Below are 15,726 nucleotides of genomic sequence, written 5' to 3'. Positions count from 1 at the left end.
AAATATATAAGCCTCCAAATTTGGCATCAAAATAAGCCTGACTAACAAGTTTGTTAAGAAACAGCTGAGGATCAATGACTGAGATTTCGAGGGTCAAAAACTTAAAAAAATATACTCCAACGCTTTAGAAATTCCACGAACCCTAAAGTGCTGTAAGCCCCATAGTTTGGGAAATTGGTCATTTGTTAGTTTTGCCACCCAGCATTTCATTTCAGCTTTCAGCAGATTGTCCCATCAGTGAGTTGATTTTTTGCCAGGCAAGCAGCCTTCTCCCCTCTCTGTGAGCACGTCGTGGGTGAGCCTGCAGCAAATCACAGGTACAGTCACCTTGTCCAGAGTGGACAAGGGCAGTGCAGGACCACACCCTCATGCGGTCTGCACTTCCTGTAAAACCCAACCATGGACTGTCCACTGTTGGGAGTTAATGGATGCCAAGCCAGGCCACATCGTTCCTGGGTTCGGACTTTTACCTACAGGGACCCAAGGAGGGAAATGCACTGTGGGGAGAATAAGATGATTGCCCAATATCATTTTGTAATATTTTACAAGAGAAACCCTGAGGAGCTTGTGGATTTCAGTGTAAACCAAAGAGATGGTAAGAACTCGGTTCCTTCCTTAAGAATTCGAACCTTCCCGAGCCCCAGAAGGTTCAGAACACTAGGCGACAACCACAGACAGAAACTTAGTTTGTAGTCTCTTTGGCTGTAACGCTGCTGTTTAAAGCCTTTCACATTTCTCCTGAGCGGGAAATTTCCCCTTATGTGTTTTATAAATTGTTATTAACAATTTTTTTTTTCCTCCAGAGAATTTTTGCAGGGTATGCAGTGTTTTTGAAGCCCGAGATTTTATGTAGTAGTTTTAGATCTGGAGAATCCCAGACCATCCAGGGAGTTTCAGCCTGCTTAGCTGCTTTCTGCTTTGTTCCTCTCCATTGAAAAGAAAGTGAAACACACATTTCATGTTAGATGCTACTGTTTCTGTGCTTGACTCAATTACCAGAATATTCCAGATCGAGTGGAATAACATTAGGTGCTATTTGCTTCTACTTACACACCCCCCCTCCTGTAGTGATGGACCTCAGTTCACACCAAGTGTCCCTGGAAGAAGGCCCCTCGGCCTGAGATCCCATCGCTGGGAAGTCAGGCGAAAGCCTCGAAAGCCTCGGTAAGGGCTATTATTTCCCCTCTTGAGGCAAGGCCTCAGGCAGGAGTATCCTTCATGCCTCCGGCTGAACTTTTTGTGCAGAGAGCAGCTGGCCATGCAGTGCTGTGGACTCACTGCTGGCACAGAGGTACAGAGAGGTCTGGTTGGTGCCGGCAGCCTCCAGGGTCAGAGAGAAATGCTCCTTCTTCCCTCGGGAGACCCTGTACCCCTTCTGGGACACCCCCTTTGACAGAGCTGCCCGTACCACTTGAATAATGGATCAGCTTCAGCCCCTGTCCTGGGTCTTGTCGATACCGGTGCATTGCAAAATGGTTCTCATCCTGAGTACATTCCAGGATCATCCTGGTTCCTGTTTGTGTAATATGGTGTCTTGGCGTCTGGGTGATTGCAGCAACCACGGGGCCTGCGGGAGAGGGAGACAGAGGGTCGAGGCAAGGCTGAAGGCGTGATCTGAATCTGCAAAGCAAAGGGAAAGGCTTGGAGCTGGGACTTGGCAAAATCATGGCTCGGGGTTCCAGCTGAGTCCAGAACCCACCTGCTCCCGGGAGACCAAGAGTCACACAAAAGAGGTTGAGGCTCATGGCAGGGGCAGGGTGAGAAGGGTGCTGTCCCAACTAAATGCTGTCATCCGCAGGACTGGGAGAGCGAGCTTGGAAGCTCTTCAGTGGACAAACGGGTCTGCCTGGGATGTCACCGCCTCCCACCTCTCCAACTCTGCCTGGCCCAGGGTCCCTTCTGACTTGGCTCAGGAGGGGTCAGCTACTCCTCACGTAGACGCTGCTTAGCAAGGCCTGCAGGGGCAACGGGGTGTGGCCGCGGTGCACTGAGTTTAGGGTGCACCCACCCCCTTGGTTTCCCATACTCCTCTGAGACAGTTTCTCCTCTGTCTGCACCTGCCCCTGACATCAAGCCTGCCTCATCCAAATCCTTCAACTGTGGAGCTCATTAAAGTTTAGAGGGACCTCCCACCTCTTCCATAGCTGTAGGTAGCCTAGCAATAACGGAAAACTTCAACATCTGCCTGGTATTGGATCCACGCCTGTTTTTCTTAACCCTCTCCCTCCCCAGGCTGCTCTCCCAGTCTTTTCCGAACCCCTCAGATCTCAGTGGCATCACAGTGCCATCTTGTGGCCAGTAACTGAAGTTGCCTCATTGTTTCTTCTGCAACGGCCCAAGGGACGCTGGGAAGTGTCTGCATAGTCAACGGGGAGAATATTCCAGAAGTAGTGTCTTGCAAACTTTTTAAATAAAAACATTTTTTAATGTTTATTTACTCTTGAGAGAGAGAGAGGGAGAGACAGAGCACGAGCGAGGGAGGGGCGGAGAGAGGGAGACACGAATGTGAAGCAGGCTCCAGGCTCCAAGCTGTCAGCGCAGAGCCCAACATGGGCCTTGAACCCATGAACTGTGAGATCATGACCTGAGCTGAAGTTGGACCCTCAACTGACTGAGCCAGCCAGGAACCCCAGCATCCTGCAAATTTTATGCTCAACTTCTTTAAACCCTAATCCCAACACCAATCCGAACCTTGACTCTACTCCTTTGAGATGCCATGCTTAATCTCCCACCCTCATTCTACTTAACTGCTGTCACACATCTGGCAGCGAGAGTCCAACCAAAATCTTCTCCCTTAAAACTATCTCCTGAGACGGAGAGGGACAAAATGGGAGGAATGGAAGGAAATAGTATTTAGTCTAAAATAAGAAGAAAAGTATGGGAGATGAAATATAAGAAGGCTCGTTTATCTCTGTTACTAAAAGTAAACAAAAACGCCCCTCTTCCACCACCAAGGGGGCAATCAACCAACCGTACCTCCAAAATACAGATCAGCTGAGGACTAGGAATATAACGAGACTACCTTCACAATGGGGTCCCGTGTGTGCAAATAAAAAGTAAAATTGAAATATAAGAAAAATATGGAACATCTTACAAGACAACAGGCAATCATGGAGGATACAGCGTCTAGTGGGAAAATAAGGATGAACGGAATCAAGGTGAGCCAGGGACAGGCGACACTCAATGGAGAGCTTGTGCAATGTGTGTGTCCTGATTTAGGCGGCAAGGAGGGAAGATGGGACTGCCAGGGCCACGTGGAGAATGGTGGCACAGTTGGAAACAGGGCCTGGGAAGGAAGTCTCTGGCATGGCCTTCCAAGGATAAGGGATTCCCAATTGGGCCCTAGCCTGGCTCACTTCCGGAGACACAGGGAAGCAGACTGAGCAGTGCTTTGCTGATGCCACATTAAAATAAAACCAGGATTGAGGTGCCCGGGTGGCTCAGATGGTTGAGCATTGGACTCTTCATTTCAGCTCAGGTCATGATCTCACGTTTTTGTGAGATCGAGCCCCGCATCGGGATCTGCTCTGACGGTGTGGAGCCTGCTTGGGATTCTCTCTCCCTCTCTCTCTGCCCCTCCCCATTTGTATGCCCTTCTCTCCCTCTCTCTCTCTTTCTCCCTCTTTCAAAATAAATAAATAAAAATGAAAAAAAAAAAAAAAAAAAGACCAGGAAAACTCTCTTCCAAGAACACCCATTCTCTGGGGAAACAAATCTCGTGTCCTGAGACACCACAGTTTCTGATAAGTGGATTTGGGATGATTGTAACTCCCTTACCAGCTGTGAAAGGCTCAGGGCACCTCCATCATTGCTGAGTCTATGACAGTCTATCCCAGACTCAGGGTCCTGGACTATCTCTTAGGACACCCAGAAACTCATGTTCCATGATTCTATGAGCTCTGACCATGGCTTTTGACTTCATAGATACAAACCATAGCTTCACCGGCAGGTGAGTGGAAGATGTTATAACTGCATAATTATTTATATTTATAACAAGTAACATATCATGATATATAATGCAGCAAATAAAATAAGTAAAAAGGAAATAGGGGCATTATTATCAAGAAAATATCCTGTCTTCTTGAATCAAAGAATTCAAGGGAATTTTTTTTTTCAAATGAAAAGGCCAGTGCATCAAAGAAAACACTGCGTCTCTAAAAATTGGATTCACTCAGGGCGTCGAGGCGAGCCTGGGGAAGCTGTTCAAATGTGCTGCACTCTCACTACTAGGACCGTACACGTGGGAAAATGACGACAGAGAGAGAAAATGGCTTGTCCAAACTGGGCAGAGGATGGGACGTCTTGTCGTTATGATCCTTCTTGTCCCATCACCACCACGAAAGCAGTAAAGACCTGGCTTCATACAGGAAGACAGACTTGCTCCTGTGTTGCTCAAGCTTCCAAAGTTTAGGGACAGAGAGGCTTTAGAAGTAAGAATATGGGGGTGCCTGTGTGGCTCAGTCAGTTGGGCGTCTGACTGTTAATTTCGGCTCGGATCGTGATCTCACAGCTTGTGGGTTTGAGCCCCACATTGGACCCTGCGCTGGCAGCCTGGGGCTTGCTTTGCATTCTGCCTCTCCCTCGTTCTCTGCCCCTCCATGGTCTCTCTCTCTCTTTCTCTCAAAATAAATAATTAATAATGAAAAAAAAAAGAAGTAAGAATATGTCAAGAATGACACAAACTTCCCAGATGGGACCACAAATGCAGAGAAGGAGGCACCGCCCACTACACGGAAAGCCTCGGGTCTTGCAGAAGGACCACTGTGTCCCTGTTGTTCAGTCCTGGCCTTGGAGCCCGGAGCCAGCCCTGGGAGTCTTCCAACCCTATGGGCCATAATTATTTGATCCACCCTCATTTACATTCCCTTCAGGAGTTTAGTGTCTTTTTCTACCCAAGGACAGCTGAGAGCTGATATCCAAATCTACTTCTTGTGATTGGGGAACGATGAATAGGAACAGCCTATTTACGGTCTTCAGGTGCAGGGAGAGAGAAGTCTGAGGTTGGTGAAGAGGAAGGAGGTGGCTGTGCCCCACTGTGGTAGGGCTGCTGGCACAGAGGTACACAGCTGAGTCCCCCGGCTCCACACGCTGGATCTGCAGAATGGAGTAGGACCCCTCGGGCCTGTCCACCTGGAACCGATCGTTGCTGGGCATCCCCGAGGAGTCTACTTTGTCCTTGTTTTGGAAGGAAATGAGAAACTCCGGGCCTCGCCCCACGGCCTGTCGGTACCAGTAGAGGCCAGCATGACCAGAAATTGGGTCACACCTGAGGTCCACGTCCCGGCCCCTCTTTGTGACCTTGTGCCGGGGGGACTGGAGGACACCAGCTCCTGTGTGACCTGTGGAGACAAAGTTGGGAACGGCGAGGAGGAAATCGACTGCAATCGTTGCGTGTATTTATCCCTCACGCTCACACACATGCGCTCACTCGGTTTTCTGAGGACTCACCTGCCCCCAGGAGACAGAGGGCCACGCAGCAGAGGAGTCTGGTGCCCATGGCAGGGTCAGGACAGGGCTAGGATGTTCACCACATCAGGTTCTCCTGAGCACGAGCGGAGGAGGAGGGAGGCCCCTCATCCACACAAGGGAGTTGGCTTAGTGACATCACCCTCTCTGTCCATCCCCTCAACCTCAGGGAGAAGGATTTATGTTGTAACATACTTGGATGACTAAATAAGTATTTGTAACCTCCTTTCTGTTTTTGAAATTTATTTATTTATTTTTAATTTTTTTTTAATATTTATTTTTGAGAGAGAGAGAGAGTGTGAGCAGGGGAGGGGCAGAGAGAGAGGGAGACACAGAGTCTGAAGCAGCTCAGCCTTCGATGTATGGTTGTCAGAGAAGTTTGTCCTTATGATACCAGTACTTTAAAACCGATTGAGAGAAAAGTCTGGAAAATCTAGAACAGAGATACACCAGCTGTGTCCGCCATTCCCCTGGAAACAGGTGTGCCCAGAAAGGGCAGGCCACCCAGGGTGACCTTGAACAGGAACGTGAGTGGGCGTCAGCCATTGCAAGAAGGAAGGACTCATGCCCAGTGCAGAGGAACTAGCCCTGGATGTCCCTGAGATGGGAAGGGACATGGCAGAATTGAGGGCCTAGCAGTGTGGCCAGAGCCGAGGGCCAGCGAGCTGTGCGAGCTGGGCCCGGAGGCAGCTAGAGGACAGACCCAGCAGGGCCTTGTTGGGGCTGCCCCTATGGAAAGGCTGGTGGGGAGCAGGGTTCATACCCGGGCATCGGAGAGCAATGCACTGAGGTGCCAGGGGGAGACAAGGAGGGGGGCGTCTAGTTAGATCTGATTTCATAACACATTGTTAATAACACATTGTGTTGTTTACCCAGTGCAAACAATTTCCATCCCGGAAGCGTCAGACTTAGGCAGGGGGTAGAACAGTCAGAGCTGGGGAAGCACCTTCGCAGCCAGCCAGGCGGCTCAGAGCACAGACAGACCAGAGGTGGAGACACGGCCGCCTGAGGTCTGGTCGGGTCCAGGCCAGGCTGTCAGTGCCTTGCAGACGGACCTCAGCCCACACCGAGGTTCACTCTGGGCGCTTGGGCCCCTCGGGGCTCTGGGGCTCGGGTTGGGGGGTGGTGCTGGGAGTGTGCCGAGGGCTCTGCTGAGTCCCGGGGTGCAGGCCCTCCCCCTGCCTTTTTTTGTGCAGAGAGGAGACAGCTGTGCAGCGCTGTGCCATCACTGCTGGCACAGAAGTACACAGATGTCTGGGAGGGAGTTGCAGACGCCAGCGTGAGAGGGAAGTTCTTTGCATTTGACCTAGAGACGTTGTATCCGTTGGAGATTTCTCCTCTCTCGGTGATACCAGCACTGACGGAGTAATGGATCAGCCGCAGCCCATGTCCAGGGTCTTGTCGATACCAGGACATGTAGTCGTGGTCCTTGTCCTGTTCACATCTCAGCGTCATGTTCTGTCCTGTCCCCAGGATCTGGAATCTGGGGGTCTGAGTGATGCCAGCATTCACGGGCCCTGTGGAGAAGGAGACAAAGCTGATGCCACAGACACCACAGAGAGGCTTAGAGCGGGGACCTTGAGATTTGCACTCAGGAAAGGGACGCTGCTCAGGACTCGCCTGCCTGCAGGAGACCCAGGGCCACACAGCACAGGAGGCCGAGGCTCATGGCAGGGGCAGGGCGGACGGAGGGCTCTTCTGGGAATGTGTGCTGAGGGACGGGGAAGGAGGCTCTCAAGGGAGTCGTTCTGAGACGTCACTCTTCCTGCCTGGGCCGAGCCAACCCTCGCAGGGGGCCGCAGCCCTTCCCCAGAGGGTCAGATAAAAAGCTCCACGTACACGTGAACAGCTTAGGATGGGAAGAAAGGACTTGTCTGAACTGACACAAGCCTTCACTTTTTTACGAAACAGTTTGTAACCTTATGTAATGTTTTCCTCCCGTGATAGAATTCTTCATCGATGCACTGGTTGTGTGTGTCTGCGTCTTTCTGTAGTGCTGAATTGGGGAAAAATCATTAAGGGCTTCCTGATGCCTTTTATGACTTGTGCGTCCCAACTCCTCCTCCAAGTATCCGTTTCCGCTTTGCTTAATTGACCAGCGTCCTGTTAACATCCTTCCGGCGACGGTTCTCCTGATACTGGGTTTCCAAACCTCAAGGGCCGGCTCATCAACTCTTGGGGAACCGTTTTGCTCTGTTTCTTACCGAGTCAGGACACCTGCCAAAGGTAGCAGAGCACCCGCCTCCCTCGTTTGGGCTGAGACAGCGGCAAGCAGAAACACGTCGCACCTGTGAGTGACCTTTCCTCGTGGCAGGACGATGGCTACTCAGTGGTGCCGATGATGTGTTAGCACAGAGGTATTCACGTGTGTGAGGGACTGTGGGGAAGTGGCCGCCTCCAGGGTAACTGAAAAATGCTCTGTTATTTTCATCTGAGACATGCATTCCACGGGGAATAGCTTCTTGTGGAGAACGGCTGGCATTAATTAAGTAATAAGGACAGCGGAGCTCAGAAACGATCGTGTTGCCCACAGTCCCCCACTTAGAAAGACCCCACACCCCGGCTTCAGTGCTCTGCTGTTGTGATCTTCAAATTCTTAATAATATCTGAACCATGAGCTCTGCAAATTATGTAGCTGGTCCTGGGTATATAATTTTGTGTTTCCTGTCTGTGGTCACCTTCCTGTCTGCTGGTTTCCCTTTAGCATGACCACATGTCTGGAGGCTCAGTGAATCAGCATCTCTGGGGCCTTGAGAAGGACACAGGCACTAAAGCTGGAACCCAAGGGGAGCCTGATGTTATAACCACAATGTCAAGCCTTGAATTGGGGCCATGCAAACCTGTGAGCGGGTTTCGCGTCTGTGCCTGGGACGTCGCTGGTCCAGGAGACAGAAGAACACGCAGTGCAGAATGGTGGCAGGCCAGAATAGAAAGGGGGATCTTCCAGTCCAACGCTTGTGTTTTGAGGGTTCGGCACTGGGTCCAGACAAAGGGGACCCTTCTTCCAACATGGAGTGACCTCTCAACAAAGCCACAGTTGCCCGTGGTCTGCTCAGCCCCAGCACACAGTGTGTGAACATGAAACCCAGCTATGTGTGCATCTGACAGGAACTCAAAATAATGTCCTTGGAGATGATGAATTTGTGTCAACACTTTATTATAAAATAATTTGAATGAAGGGGCACATGAAAAAAGAAATGAATTCAAATAAGTAAATTTTATAGAAACAGCTGCAAACAGCTAGAAAGAGCTTTCGGTGATCCTTTTATCAAACCATCTGTCTCCAGATAGAATTGTCCCTGACATGGATCAGGTATCTCACATGATTTCAAGCACTCCTTATCCATAGAACTTTCTAGAAGCACCTCACTCTCTTGAATATTTATCTGTGAATTACTGTAATGGGTAGAGACTTGAAATGCCTATTAAAAAGATGCCTAAGCAAAATTAATCTATAGCAATAGAAATCATATCACTAATTTGTCAGAGATGGAGAGAGGTGTTTGAAAGGAGCATGAGGGGACTTTCTGGGCGATAGAAATGTTCTGTATCTTAGTAGGGTGTGTATTACATGGGTACATACATATAAATTGCAAAAGAAAATCATTGCTCTGTTCATTTAAAGTGTGGAATGCTTATTGTATATAATTCTTATGTCAATAAAGTTTATTTTAAAATGGCTGAGAAAGGATGTATGTTACATGCTCTAGATAATTTCAAAATGAATCATCAGGCATAAATATTACCATTTCTGTGACAGCTATAGGAGTTTTAGGTAAAATGTGTCCATATCTACCTTTGCACATAGGAAATGGTGGAAAAAGCTGTCAGAGATTAGCACAAGGAATCAATATATCCAGATTCTTATTATGTGCTAGGTACTTTGGCTTATTAAATTTTATTAGTGGTTTAAAAAATATTTTTAAATGTTTATTTATTTGAGAGAGAGAGAGAGAGAGAGAGAGAGAGACTGGAGGAAGGGCAGAAAGAGAGGAAGACACAGAATCTGAAGCAGGCTCCAGGCTCTGAGCTGTCAGCACAGAGCTCGATGCAGGGCTTGAACTCACAAACCGTCAGATGGTGACCTGAGCCAAAGTTGGATGCTTAAATGCCTGAGCCACCCAGGTACCCCTAAATCTTTTATACAAACCTAGAAGTTAGTATGATGGCTAATTTTATGTGTCAACTTGGCTGGGCCACAGGGTACACAGACACTTGGTTGAATATCATTCTGGGGGTTCCTGAGAGGGTGTTTTGGGATGTGGTTAACATTTACATAGGTAGATTTTAACATTAGGTGAGAGTAACATTTTAGACAGTAGAGTAAAGCAGATTGCCTTCCATAACGTAGGTGGGCCTCATCCAATCAGCTGATGACCTGAATAGAACAGAAAGACTGATTGTACCCCAGGTAAGAGAGAATTGTCCAGCTGCTGGCCTGCGAATCGGAACATCAACTCTTCATGCTCAACAGCCTTTGAACTTGGACATCAGCTCCTCCTGGGTCTCCAGCACGACCAGCTCAGCTCACTGATGTTGAACTTACTGGCCTCCCCAGTTGTGTGAGCTGATTCTCTGTAATAAATACGTTACACACACACACACACACACACACACACACACACACACACACACAGTCTGTTTTGTTTCTTTGGAGTACTCTGAGTGATGCTGATAGATATTATTAGTCTCATTTCCTACGTGAAAATTCTCAGCCCACCATGTCAAGAAGGTGGGTTCAGGTCTTGACGAGCGGCTTGTATTGGAGTTGGAATTAGAGCCAGGCACACATGGCGGCCAGCCGGAACTCTTTCCCACACACCTTTCTCCCGGGTAAACTGATCTCTGTCAACGATGTCATTAGAGCTACCCAGGCTGAGAAGAACAGGCAGCAGCATTCTGGTTTTGAGGGCAGATGTCCCCACGAATATGCGTGATAGCAGAGAGTTGTAAACAGCGCTCAGGAGGCAGTCAGAAAGGGGGGGCGGTTGAGTCCCACATCTGCCCCTCACCAGCTGATATTCAATATGGTCAAGTTCTTTAACTTAAGGGCAAATCCCTTCATCTCTAAAATGAGAGCAGTCATTGCATTTGCCTCTTAGGCTTTTTTTTTTCTCATCATTAATTGAAATTTTGCAAATAAAGGGCTTTTATTTGGCATACAGTAGGTTGTCAGTAAGTAATAGTGTTATTTTCCTCTGTGAGTCTCTCCTGCTGCAGAATTGAACCGTGGTCGTGCATTCACATACCCAGCACTTGCCGTATTGTGATTCTCCTACACTCGGGTGACAGGTGAATCCAACAGAAATAGTCAAATATTCAAGACGAATATTATGCATTGAATACTGTAGATGCTAAAACTGTCAAAGACAAGAAACATACTGATTTTCATTTTGCATTTTATGTGATACGGTATCTTGTACAAAGCAAGGGACCCACAACTGTTTGGGTCTGTTCCTCTTCCCAGGAGGAGGTTGTGATAATCACATATGGATGCATGATCTTTCCCGTCCTGCTAATGTGGACCTGGGAAGGGAAGCCAGATCAGGGGACAGTTCTGGGCGGGGGAGAACCACAGGTGTTGAGGAACAGAACTGAGTTTGATTTCTTGCTCTGAGACCCGGGAAAGCCACTTCTCCTCAGGTAAACGGGTAAAATAATACTTAACCTTGCATGATTTCTGTGAGCATTAAGACGTGTCACACACATAAACAGCAGAACAAGCGTCTGGGAGAGGCCTGTCTCTTTAACAGGACAAGAGCCCACTTCCTGAGCTGGGAGGGGGCGGATATTTTTGTTCAGTAGGCTGTGGATCGTGCAGGGCTGTGTTAGGGCTGCTGGCACAGAGATAGAGGGCCGAATCTGTGAGCTCCAAGGAGCTCATGTTTAGCTCAGAGTGAGAGTCAGGGAACTGTTGAGCCGAGAATCGTTCCGGGAAGTTTCCTCTGCCTCTCTCTTCCCTGTTGTAATACTGAATGAGTAACTGGGGGCCCTGGCCCACGGCCTGTTGGTACCAGTACAAAGACAGGTGTCCAGAGATAGGGAAACAACTCAGCGTCACTTGCTGTCCCCTTGCTTTGACCAGGTGTCTTGGAGTTTGGGTGAGTCCGGAATCCACTGGGCCTGCGGGGGGGGAGGGAGAAAGCAGCCGAGGGCAGAGCTGGGAGGATGCCTCCTGCTGCGGCCATCATCAGCAAGCCTGTATTACTCAGGTGGCAAACGCATATCGGAGGCTTCCACGCGGTGCCCAGGACTCACCTGCTCCCAGGAGACAAAGGGCCACGCAGCAGAGAAGCCTGGAGCCCATGGCAACACTGGGAAGCCAAGATATCATCCAGCTCAGGGGTGGGGGCCCCGGGGGTGAGCAGCCTAAAGCTTTGAACCTCCCATTTCCCTGAAAGGAGTATTTGCCTATGACGTCACCACTCCCACATCGCCACTCTGGTGACTCTGCAGGGCTGTGCCGAGCCCTGTGGCTCCGAGAAGTTCATGTGCAGATCAGAGAGACGGTCACACAAATGTCACACTGAGAGCTAACCTGGCAAGGGTCATTTTGCTCACTGTAACTCATCCTAATAGGCAAAGGAGAGCTGGGACCTGACCCAGGGCCGGTGGGTAACAAGATCCACTGGGGCGCCCAGAGAGAGGAGAACATCTCAGTGTCACTTGCTGTCTGCTTGCTTTGATCAGATGTCTTGAAGTTTGGGTGGCTCCAGCCTCCACTGGGCCTGTGAGGGAAGGACACAGGGGCTGGGGAACAAACACAAGAGGGAGCCCGATGGTGCCACGCACTTAGGTGCTGTCATGCTTAGAGGAGAGATGTCCTACCTGGACAAGGACACACTTGCTCCCAGGAGACAAAGGTCCACGTGGAGGCTGCAGCCCACAGCATGCAGCGGGGAGGGCAGAACCTGACAGCTTTCTCCCCGCTCAGAGTTCTGGGTCTCCGAGAGCTGAAGATCTGGGCGTCCCTTCTCTGACTGGAGGTTAGGCAGTAATGTCACTGCTCCGATGTCATTATCCCTCCTGGTTCCCATGAGCCTCCCTTGCCAGGTCCCTGGCTACGCCGGTCCAGGAGCTCTGCTTTGTTCCACAAAGCCCCTCACATGAAGGGCAGGGCTGGGACGGTCTACGCTAGCTGGGGTTAAGCCACAGGCGTGTCCACAGCTCCTCAGCTTTTCCTTTCAGGCTGGTGTTCCTCTATCTGTTCCTGCTAGGGCAAGGAGTCTGCCCCCTCCCAGCACCACACTGCACTTTTTTCCCCTTGAAAGCTCAGAGAGACTCCCTAATAACCGCTGAGCTGAAGGTTTGGCCCCCTGATGGGACTGCACAACCTCAAATTAGTGCTGATAGCATTAAGCCTTGTAGTGGAAAAGAGCTCCAAGCAAGGCTTTCCTTAACCCTCCTGGTCCCAGTTAGCTGGCTCTATGCCCCTGCTCTGCCCAGCGGTTCCACAGTGCCCCCATGTGGTCTTCTGGGCAGTAATCAAGAGATTGCCTCTACCGTAATGTGAGTCCTGGGGTATGTTTAAATTAGAAGCTATTCTGGGGCACTTGGGTGGCTCAGTTGGTTAAGCAGCCGACTTGGGCTCAGGTCATGATCTCACGGTTTGTGAGTTCGAGCCCCGCGTTGGGCGCTGGGCTGACAGCTCAGAGCCTGGAGCCTGCTTCGGTTTCTATGTCTTTCTCTCTCTGCCCCTCCCCTGCTCATGCTCTGTCTCTGCCTCTTAACAAGAGATAAAGGTCAATAAATTAGAAACTATTCCATCCTTTGTCTATTGCACTATTTTTGTTTTCTGCCCCCACCCCCAGCAGACCAAAAAAAAAAAAAAAAAAAAAAAAAGGTCAAAAGACAGCCCTAACTACATTGTAATAAAAATAAAGGTGGCAGGAGGAAATGTTTTGGTTTTGAGAAAATTCCCAGTAAACCTAGCCTAAGTTAGATGGCGCTGCTTAAGGAGGAAGCATGGCCGAGATCACCCAGAGACAGCCTGTGTCTGATTGCGGATGGAATGCCAAGGAGTTTAGGATGACAAATAATTAACTGACGTTGTTTTTGCTCTGCTGACCCCAGACAGCTCGCTCGAGGCAGACCATTCAGACAGGTCTCTTTGCAAGGTGTCTGGCGATCAGCTTTCCCCAAAATAAAGGAAACAATACTCACTGTTACTCTATTGCTAGAGAATTTCTTTCTTTCTTTTTAAGATTTTATTTTTAAGTAATCTCTACACCCAATGTGGGAATCAAACCCACAACCCCGAGGTCAAGGGTCTCTTGCTTTACCTGCTGAGCCAGCCAGGAGCTCCTGGAGAATTTATTTCTTCCTCTTCTAATCTTACTCTTGTAGAAACGCTATTTTTTCCTCTGTTCATTGTTACCAGAATGCCCATTTGTCCACATATGATTGCATATGTGCATGTGATTAAATTTCTCTAAACTTTCTTCAATGCCCAAGTAGGAAATAAATATTCTAACCCTCTGTACAGAATGCTAGGAAGGAGAAGCAAGCCAGTCTGGATTAATGTACAGTAAAATATAAATAAATAAACAGGAATTTGGGAAAACAGAATCTGAGAAAGTTTAATTCCTAAACCAGTTAACATCCATCTACTTGCTACTTTCTTAGTTCACTGCCAGCATAAATTTCTTTAAACATTTACATTTGACCTAAGTGTTGCTAAATTTTATTTATTTATGTATTTGTTTGTTTATTTATTTTTAAATGTTTATTTTTGAGAGAGAGAGAGAGAGAGAGAGAGAGACAGAGCAGGAGTGGGCGAGAGGCAGAGAGAGAGGGAGACACAGAATGTGAAGATTTCAGGCTCTGAGCTGTCAGCACAGAGCCAGATTTGGGGCTGGCACTTACAAACCGTGAGGTCATGACCTGAGCTGAAGTCAGACGCTTCACCGACTGAGCCACCCAGGTGCCCCAAGTGTTGCTAAATTTTAAATAGTGCAATTTGTAGAGGTGCCTGGGTGGCTCAGTCGGTTAAGTGGCTGACTCTCGATTTCCGCTCAAGTCACGATCTCACGGTTCGTGAGTTTGAGCCCCACATTGGGCTCTGTGCTGGCAGCACGGAGCCTGCTTGGGATTCTCTCTCCCTTTCTCTGCCCCTCCACTGCTCACTTGTGATATCTCTCTCAAAAAAAATAAATAAATAAGAACACATTTTTAAAAGAATAGTATAATGTATAAAGTGAATATGGACTAATCTATTGAACTAGTCCAATAGTCCAATAGTCTATGGACTATTCTAATCTATTTCTTGACTTTCTAAATCCATGGCAAAGCACCATGTCAGGTGCCACTGAGACGAGATCCTTGGTGCAGCTGCATCTGGCACTGACGGTCACCAGCTCCAGTGCCAATGAGCTATGACCAGGGACCCCTTCTCAGATGCCACCCAGAGGCGGAAAATCCCAGCCAGAGTGAATCTCCATGGATATAAACCAGATAAAATTATCTCAAGCCCAGATGGCAATGTTCTTTAACTGAACGCTTTTTATGAATTTTGTGCACATGAAACTCATTAAAACCTTTTATCAGAGCAGCTGATGCGTCTTCTGGAATTTCTGACGGTACAAAGGGAGAAATTTCCACACCAATACATAGAAATATAAACTATTGGTATAAACCACACTAAGAAAATATATTTTCTGCTTTAAGGAATACCTGGCATGTTTTTATTCAATTAGATAAAATTCCTGGATTGTCAATCAATTCTTTTTTTTTATTCTAATGTTTATTTATTTTTGCGAGAGAGAGGAGAGAGAGAGAGAGTGGGAGAGGAGCAGAGAGAGAGGGAGACACAAAATCCTAAGCAGGCTCCAGGCTCTGAGCTGTCAACACAGAGCCTGATGCGGGGCCCGAACTCACAAACTGTGAGATCGTGACCTGAGCTGAAGTTGGACGCTTAACCAACTGAGCCACCCAGGCGCCCCGCCAATCAATTCTTAATTATAAATAAAAACCAAACAGAATATATAAGATTGCTTCAGAGATGCCAGAGACCCTATGATACATAGCCATTATATTTCAGACAAGAGAAGCCCAGCTGATATTCTAAAGATATATGAAATATGAAGCATTGGCTTCTGGATCCTTCTAGTATTGCAAACTGGCATCATCTCCTGCCTTCCCCCCCCCCCCCCCCAGAGGAACCTTGTGGGGCACAAGGCAAATAGAAATACTAGAGACTATCCAAAAACCAAGTGAATATTCTGGAAGGACTGAAGCCATTTTGGGCTGGTCTCCAAAAGA

At 48.4% G+C, this 15,726-nt stretch overlaps 1 pseudogene; it reads right to left on the bottom strand.

Annotated features, from left to right (window-relative positions):
* Positions 1-1,479: 1,479 nt before the first annotated feature.
* On the bottom strand, positions 1,480-5,598 carry LOC132675152 (T cell receptor beta variable 7-8 pseudogene; annotated as a pseudogene).
* Positions 5,599-15,726: the final 10,128 nt, after the last annotated feature.

Source organism: Panthera onca, chromosome A2 (assembly GCF_046562875.1).
Source record: "Panthera onca isolate mPanOnc1 chromosome A2, mPanOnc1 haplotype 2, whole genome shotgun sequence".
Lineage (NCBI taxonomy): Eukaryota > Metazoa > Chordata > Mammalia > Carnivora > Felidae > Panthera > Panthera onca.
Note: the sequence above shows the minus strand (reverse complement) of the source record. Positions and strands in the feature narration are given on the sequence as shown.